Source organism: Bubalus kerabau, chromosome X, assembly GCF_029407905.1.
Source record: "Bubalus kerabau isolate K-KA32 ecotype Philippines breed swamp buffalo chromosome X, PCC_UOA_SB_1v2, whole genome shotgun sequence".
NCBI classification, from domain to species: Eukaryota; Metazoa; Chordata; class Mammalia; order Artiodactyla; family Bovidae; genus Bubalus; species Bubalus kerabau.
The window spans coordinates 51230307-51238988 of NC_073647.1; the positions used below are offsets into that span (position 1 = coordinate 51230307).

At 56.0% G+C, this 8682-nt stretch overlaps 1 pseudogene; it reads left to right on the top strand.

Moving 5' to 3' along the window:
- Window positions 1-4369: 4369 nt before the first annotated feature.
- Window positions 4370-5532, top strand: LOC129639888 (protein EOLA1-like; annotated as a pseudogene).
- Window positions 5533-8682: the final 3150 nt, after the last annotated feature.

The following is an 8682-nucleotide window of genomic DNA, read 5'->3' on the forward strand; positions in this document are numbered from 1 at the left end:
AGGGAGGGTGGCAGTCAGGAGGAGAGTCAGGTGGCTGCTCAGGGTGGGGTGAGCCCCCAAACAAGACGACGAGGACAGGAAACAGTTTTGAAGGCAAAGCTGCATTTCTCTGGGATATCTCAGGACTCAGGGGCAGCACAAAACATAGTGAGGATTTTCCTTCTCATCTGCCAAAACAAAACAAAACAAAACCAGATAGACTGTTGCTCAGCACGGGGCTAGCAGCCCCAGGGTGGCTACAAGGGGAACCAACCTGGGCTTTCAGCCCAGAGATGAGGAACTGTGCCCAGAGGCCCCACCTCTCCTAGCTTCCCTGACCCCTGGGGTCCACTCTGAAGCTCCGATGCATTCGCTGAGGACACTGGATGGCAGTCACTTTGACTCTTGCCGATTCTCGCTGACTGGACAACTATGGCAAGGATTCAAAAGGGCACAGTCTGGTCTCTTCCATGGAGCTGGAGGCTCAGCCTCCATGAGATCCTCAGGCCCACAGCTCCATCCCTGTCAGCCCTGCCCCACCCCCCAGTGTCTCCACCCAGGGCCCTACCCCAACCCCCACTGGAGGCTTTGCCCCGCCACAGCCCTGCTACACCAGTGGCTCTGCCCCATCCCATTCCCTCCCCTGCCCCGCTCCCCCTGGTGGCTCCGCCCCACCCTGCCCCACCCCAGGCCCCATCCCCTGGGGGCCCCAATCAGCCCTGCCCCAGCCCTGCCCCAGCCCCACTCCCCTGGTGGCTCCACCCCACCCCTCCCTGCCCCCTTCTCCAGAAGCTTTTCCTCACCCTGGTCTTTCCCACACTTCAGCCCCTTACTCCTCACCCTGCTTCTCCCACCTGTGCCCCTCTCTTCCTGCTCGGCTGCTCACTTTCTGGTCCTCTTCCAGATCCAGCTCCAGATTGCAGGTCTCGAAGCTCCTCCTGGCCTGGCCTTCTGGATGCCTCATTTGGAGGGGCTCCTATTTCGTTTCCTAGGGGACAGGGCCAGTGAGAGAATGCACGTTTGTTCACACATGCGTGTTTACGTAAATGCGTGCTTGCGTAAGTGCATGCATACTTGAGTAAGGGAGGCCATACACACCGGAAATGAGGGGATTCAGGGTTTGTGGGCATGGCACGGCTAAGGCCAGCCACTGAAACTTGTCTGGAGTCTCATGTCCCGTTGGCAGACCAATGTCCTGCTGAGTGGCCACAGCCCAGCCATCCCAAAGCACCCGCGACTTGCTCTCCTTTCAGGAAGGCAGGACCTGCTTAGTGCATGGACGGTACCTCTGGGCAGAAGTTTCCAGGCTCTGCAACCAGGAACTTCTGCCAGGTGGCCAAGCCGTACTTTTCTGGTCCCCTCCATGGCCACAGTCCCTGCCCGCCATCCCTCCATGTGTGCGTCCAAGTGATGCCCTGGGACACATGCAAAGACACCTGCAGACCTGCCCTCCAACCTCCTGCTCTGCCCCAGGACTGTGACCTCACTGGAGCCCCACCCACCCCTGGCGAGCCACCAGGACCCGGGCCTGACCCTGCAGGTCTCAGATGTTTGTCAGCGGTTCCCCTCCTGGTGGGGCCCAACCACGAGTCCTTGGAGGACCACCGACTGACTGTGGCGGCCCCTGGATCCTACCAGAGTGGCAGTGTGAGGGGAGGAGTCTTGTTTTCTTGCTCCTTGCAGGGTCTCCTGGGCTGTAAATCAGCATCACTCCTGGGGGATGGGTTTCTTTGCTGTGGGCTGAGGCATCGTGGCATCCCTGTGCCAGCCCCGTGAGGACAGGCCAGCTGCTGTGATGAGCAGAACCCACCCTGAAGGAAACTGCATGTGTGTTTCTCATCAGTTGGGCCCTCCTGGGTCCCTGTGGTTGCCAGTGCCTGCCAAGGAGAAGACCGTGGTGGCTTGTCCAACATTGCTGTCTTGTCACAGGTGATTTTCTCCCTGTTTCTCTGGTCCTCGAGTGGGTGAAGACGCCCAGACAAGCAGGCAGAAGAGTGTTTTCTCCTCTGGCCACCAAGCAGGCACTCTCCTTCTTGCTCAGGGATTCCACCCACACAGGTGAGATTTGGAGGCACGCAGGAGGAAGGGGTTCGGTTGGTTCAGAAACTTAATGGCAAAAACTGGACAAACCTGGGTTCAAGTCACATACCCCAGTAGAAGAGAGCAATGGCCATGACTCAGGGATCAGCCAGGTTCCCTGGTAACCAAGCCAGACTCAGTGAAGAGGGTGACCCTTTGTCACCCAGCAGGTGGGCAGAGGGTCAATGGAATGATGATGCTTGAGGCCATCCAGGGTGTGAGGACATGGTACCCTTGCCTGTGGTTGGAGGAGTGGACACTGGGGAGCCTTTGCAGAAGACCATTTGCTGGTGTGTGTCAGCACCTTTGGGGTGTGCCCTGTGCCCCTGGCCTCCTCCTGCATGGCTCTTCAGTCAGTGAGTGTATGGTCCCATCGAGTGGCTGTATTGGCAGAATGAGATTTCCCTTCCCTTCCATCAGGAGGGAAGTGTCAGTAACTTGTTGGGCCCCCAACGCTGGGAGGTGTAAATAGACACTGTGTAAGGGGGAAAACAGACACATGAAGATGTGCAGATGTGGAGGAGTGAGCCCAAGGTGTTGGGGGTAGAAAAGCCATCCCCCATCCCCCCTTTCCCCTGCAGAGAGACGTCCATGCAGGGCTGACCCTCTGTCTCCAATTGCTGGGAGTCACATCAAGATCACACTGGGTGGCTCAAACTACAAACCATGTTGGTTCAGGAGGCCGGGAGCCAAGGTCGAGGTGTCGACTGATGTTGGTTCTCTTGAAGGCTGTGGGGAGAGTCTGTCCCATCTCTACCCCTCACTTCTGGGGCTTTGCTGGCATGGAGGGCGAGTCTGGACTTGGAGAGCTCTGCCTTCCTTTTCACCCCAGTTCTTCTGTGTGCCTGTCTCTAAATGTGTCCTTTGTATGGGGACAGGCATCCTGTTATAGCAGGGTCCATCCTAATGAGATCACTTGACCCCCATCACCTCTGTGAAGACCTTTCCTTTGTCTGTAAGGTCAAGCCAAGGTACTTAGGATTGGGATTCCAGCACCTGACTCTGAGGGGACAGGGTGTGACTCCTCACATCCTACAAAGGCTCTGAGAAAGGAACACACTGGAATGTTCCAAGGATGGAAGGACGGCTTTCATGGCTACCAGGGCTGAATCCAGGGGCGAGGAGAGCAGGCCGCCAGGGTAGGAGCCATATCATGTGGGACCTTGTGGGCCTGTGAGAACTGTGACTCTGCTGTGCTCAGGGAAGGAAAGGCCTGGGAGGCCCTGAGCTGGGTTCCTCTGGGATCTTGTCCCCATCCTCACAGCCACATGGAAATGGAGTCTCCTTGCGAGGTGCTGAGACCCTGCTGAGGTTCAGATCCACGGCTCTGCTCCTTCGCCTTCACCCTGCTCCAGTGAACAGGGACACCCCTCCAGGTACAAGAAAAGAAGTGAGAATGGAGGTGCGTGTGGTCAGGTCCCCTGCAGTCATGGGCTGTGTCTCTATGTGTCAGCGCCTCCTCAGCCATGGAACAAGGTGACAGTAACCTAGCAGATTATTTGCGGTTTGAATTCTGTAATCCCTGTGTGGTGCCATCCCAGGCCCTGGTGATGACACAGAGCATGCCTGTTCCAGTAGTTCCTGCTCTCCTTTGTTCTTTCTTGAGGCTCTCAGCACAGGCTGGGGCATCTGCTGATAGTGGAGAAGTGGTTCAGGAAGGGCTGGGAAGAAGGTGACTCCTAAAGGCATGGGGAAGACACCTGGTAGGGCCATCTGAGGTCCAGAGCAGCCCCAGAGCCGAGGCCAGGTTGGTTGGCACAGATCTGCCTTCATCAGCCCTGGTTTAAGATGGAGGATCTACAGAGCATGGACAGGGATGAGGCCGGGAGCTCAGGGGTGGGGTGTTCACTGGGGGTGGGGGAAGTCAAGCCCAGGACAGTGCTTGTCTGTGCTGGGAGAGGACCAAAGCCCAGCCTCTGGGCTGTGAAGCCAGGGGGCTTGACCTCCCTCCTCAGTGCTCCCAGTGTTTTGGGGCCCTCTATCTTGGAACTCACTACATGCCTCTCTCCTGTTATCCCACCCTCCTTCCTGACCTCCCCACAGCCTCCGTGTGATGGATGCGCCCTTTGGGTTGCCAACCACCTGTCAGCAGACCACGTGGAGATGGATGGAAGGAGTCAGCCCTCTCTGACAACACCCCCCCCATTTCTGTGTCAGCAGACATGGAGGAAGCTCAAGCAAGTGGAGCTGAGGTCTGGCCCGGGGCTGAGGTCCAGCCCAGGGCTGTGAGCTTGGAGGCTGCTGTGTCAGGCTCCTGAACTTTGTGGTTCTGTGTATCTGCAGCCACATGAGGTCCTGGGAGCCCTGGGAGATGAAGTTTGGCTGTCTGTCCTTCCGGTAGCCTTATGAAGCTTTCATCTTAAACAGTGTCAAGACCTTGGAGATGCGGTGGTGGCCCATGCTATGGCGGCCACCAGCACTGTATCCTGGCTGTCCACATGGTGCACTGGGACTGGGAGGATGCTGCCTGGCAGGAGCTGCTGGAGCAGAGGCTGGGGATGAGCCCCGCCCAGATCCTGGCCTTGCTACAGGATGGGGACAAGTTTGGCCATAGAGTGATTGTGGGCAAGTGACGCCCTGCCCTGCGCTGCCTCCAAGGCCCCGGGTGCTGCCCTCTATCTCAGCCGGGTTGTGCTCGTTTGTTTTCTTTTTAACTGGTTGTGGGGGGGAGTGGGGGAGCTGAGGTTTCTTCATAGGGACAGCGAGGGTCCCTGGGCTGGGAGACGGTGGCTGAAGTGCTTGACCCCCAGTCTGGGCCCCAGTCCCTGTTTGTGCTCTGAGGAAGAGGCACATCCAGGTCTGCACATGGCACTTGTCTCTGTGTGTATCTGTGTGTGTATCCCCACGTGTGTGTGTGCCTGGCAGAGACCATAGACAGGAAGGTACCCAGCCTGGGTTCCATACCCCCACTGCCTGCAGCTGGGCCTGAGCAAGTCCCCTGACTCCCCAGGAGTGAGGCCCCACAGCAACACCTATCTGCTGGTGAATCCCTTAGGGACCTGATGTCCGCAGGCTCCCTGCCAGGGCCCTCCTGCTCTGTCCCTGCAGCCTTCAGTGGGCAGACTGAGAGCTGCCTATGGCCTGGTGGGTTCATGGAGCACCAGGCCTCTCCCTTTCATTTCATTCCCTCCTCACTTGGCCTCACCCCGAATTCCCTTTGCCCAGGTGAGTCCATCTGAAATGTTCAACCAGAGGACCCAGTTGACCTCAGGTCCCCTCCATAATATGGTCTTAATCTCTAGCAAGTGTGACTTTGAGTCATCTTGTTCTCCTTCTATATCCTGTCTTTGTACACAGGTCTCATGGACATTGGGGACACTTTGCTGTGCCCAGAAAACCTAGACTTGATGAGGTGGAGGAGCTGGAGAATCAAGCCCTGCTACCCAAACTGGAACAGAAGTACCTGACTGTGCTCACCACCCCTGCTGGATGCTGCAGCCCGTCCCTGGAAGGGGTGGTAAGGATATCTTCTAGGTGGACATCCCGGAGCACCTGATCCCCTTTGAGGAGGAGGCCTGTCCAGGCTGGGCTCTCGAGAGGAAGGTGACCAAGAGACCTGCACATAGTGACACTGTCCAGTCACCGCTGTGCCCTGGACATGGTTCAGGTCTAAATCAGCCCCACCCTGGGATGTGCTGCAAACTTGGTGCAGGTCGGGGGGCCGGGACACCCCTAGTGTGGTGCTGCTCTGGACTCAACATGAGTCTCCAGGACCTTGACCTTTACAATAAAATGGTGTCACCACTCGTTTTGGCCCTGCTGGGTCTGGGTGGTTGAGAGAAATGTGTTGTTAGGAAACCAGTCAGTGTTTTTCCCTCTATGTTCTGGTCCAATCTCCCCGATGTTGGAACAGTGACCAGGGGGTGATGGGGAAGGCTGGGGGCTGGGCTGAGCATGAGCAGCCGGCTAGGCCTTTGGCAGGCAGAGAGGCCCAGTGGCCCTGAAACAGGATGTGGTATGTCCTTGCAGGTGACCCTTGCCCTGCTGTAAAGTGTCCCTTGGGTCACAAAGTGTGTGAGTTGGTTACAGTGTCTGGCCATTCCTGATCCAAAGACAGGCTCCTAAATACAGCTGTGAGGGCAGAATGACAAGGGCTAGTGTTCACCTTGTGGAAACCTTGTACTTGTTTTTGGGTTTGGGGTCATGTGCTTACAAGGCCCTTGGCTGGTGGGGTGACCCTGCTTTCTGGTGGGCCTCTTGGGGAGGCCCCTGGATCAGGAGCTGGAGACAGATGCTCAGCTGCTAACCAGAAACTTGTGGCATCATCGGGGGACCCAGGAGGAGCCCCTTCTGTTTCAGGGTACATGACTCATGAAAGGTGATGCCCCCATGGTCAGGAGCCAGACTGGCACTTCTGCTGTGTGTCAGGCAAGGCCCAGGGACCAGCCCATCCTGGGCTGGCCTCAACACTTTGCTTGGGAGCCACACTCTTGGCTGAGGGTGTGAAATGCTGCTGCTTCAGATGAAAAGGGACCATGGGGACTGGACTGAGGCCTGCCTGGGGCGTGGGCTTCCAGCCTCATCTGGCTCACCCAGTGCCGTGTGTGAATAGCATGGACAGATAGAAAGAACACAGACTCGCAGTTCTCATTCGATTCTTTATTTACTCCTGTGGAGTTTTGCTATACTTTATTAGACCCAGAAATATATTTTTGATTACAAGAGAGTGCTTTTGAGTGTCATTGGGGTCCTGGCAGCTCAGGGATTGGGGTTGTTCTTGAACTGCTCACAGAGGGCACATTTGTAATCTGAGGACTCCTACTGCTCCTCCTCTGCTTCTGTTGCTGCTGCTGCTGCTGCTAAGTCTCTTCAGTCGTGTCCCACTCTGTGCGACCCCATGGATGGCAGCCTATCAGGCTCCCCTGTCCCTGGGATTCTCCAGGCAAGAACACTGGAGTGGGTTGCCATTTCCTTCTCCAATGCATGAAAGTGAAAAGCAAAAGTGAAGTCACTCAGTTGTGTCTGACTCTTATCGACCCCATGGACTGTAGCCCACCAGGCTCCTCTGTCCATGGGATTTTCCAGGCAAGAGTCCTGGAGTGGGGTGCCATTGAGTGCCTCAGAGGCCTCATCTTGGGCCACAACTGAAACAGCCGACATCATGATGGAAAAATAGGTGTTGTACATAGTCATCATTGAACCATAACCTGGGTACCCTGGGGGGCTCTCGGGCAGTTACCCTGAGGTGTCCCTTCCAGCAGTAGCCAGAGATACAGATGTGGCATTACTGGACATGCCCTCACGACTGAGGCCGTCCTGCTCACTGGGGAGATGGTTTGCCCCGGCCCGCAAGGCTACATTGCCCATAAACCAAAGGCCACAGAACGCAAATGAGAACTGGCCAGGGATTCCTTGAGCAGCTGGCATTCTCTCCTGGGCCTTCTTGTCAGCCTCTTGGGTGGACTCATGATGGAATTGAGGAAAGTGTCTGGTCACCACTGCATGCTTCTTTCTCTTTGGGGTCATTGTTGTGCTGGTGATGAGCTAAGCAGTTGTTCTGGGGTTGTCTTTCCACTGGATGTTCTGTATGAGGAGAGGCTCTCTGAAAGTTGGAGTTGCGATAGACCTAAAAGGAAATGAATCACTTTAGCCATCTTTGGGGAGAATAGCTGTTCCTCACTGCCCTCCTCCCCACCACCGTCCCGGCCTTGCTAACTATGAAGACAAGGTCTCTTCATTCCTGGCAGGTTATGAGGCCCAAGCAAGGGCTCTCCCTAGATCTCCCCTGGGGCCAGCCTCAGTTGAGGTGTTACTGGTGGTCCCGGACATCAACTGGCCTCTCAAGGTCTGGAGTAAACCCCGTGGGTCTTAAGGGGATTTGTGGAACATGATAAGCCCTGCTTTCTCCTCTTTCCTTAACTACCCTCTCACGAGAAAAAATTCTCCTAAGAAATGAAACCTGTCCAGCACTTGGGTCATCAAGTCTAGTCTCCCCGGAAGGGCTTTCTATATTACCATCATCTTCTTCTTCCCTGAGGAGTGACCCGGAGGGCGGATGTTACTGAACCCTTACAGGTTCAGTTCATGGATGAAGCTTTTGATGCTGTCTGTCTCAAAGATGCTGTTTGTAACTATGTGCTGAAGGACCTCCTTCTGGAAGAGATCTGCTTTGATGACCACCGTGTCTCTCCCTTCTTGTTCCAGTGCACAGAGATGAAGGCTGCATCCTCCATGATCATCCGGAGCTTCCTGGGGAAGGACAGCCTGAGGATGGTGTTGTTATCTTCCTTGTTGGCCGTTACTGGGTTAGGGCCCTGTGGGGGGCGGGTTATCTTGGGAGCCTGGATCTAGGCTCTCTGGTTGGTCCCACTGCTTCTCCAAAGCCTCCCCTGAATCTACTTTTGGATCTGGGGAGACATCAAGGCAGTGCCCTGCTGCAGGTGCCCCATCAGTTGATGGGGCCAGCTGGGCTGTGTATGCCTCTTGGGAACTCTGACTAGCCATGGAGCCAATCTAGCTCAGGAGCATTCTCTACCGAAGCAGTGAAGAACACTCAGGGCAGAAGGGCCTCAGACCAGGGTTGAGGTGCCCCATAAATACTCTCTGGAGATTCTAGAATCTGGGTCATGGGACAGGCAGCCAATTAAGTGGTCAGCTTCCTTAATTGGTTCATGATGTCACAAG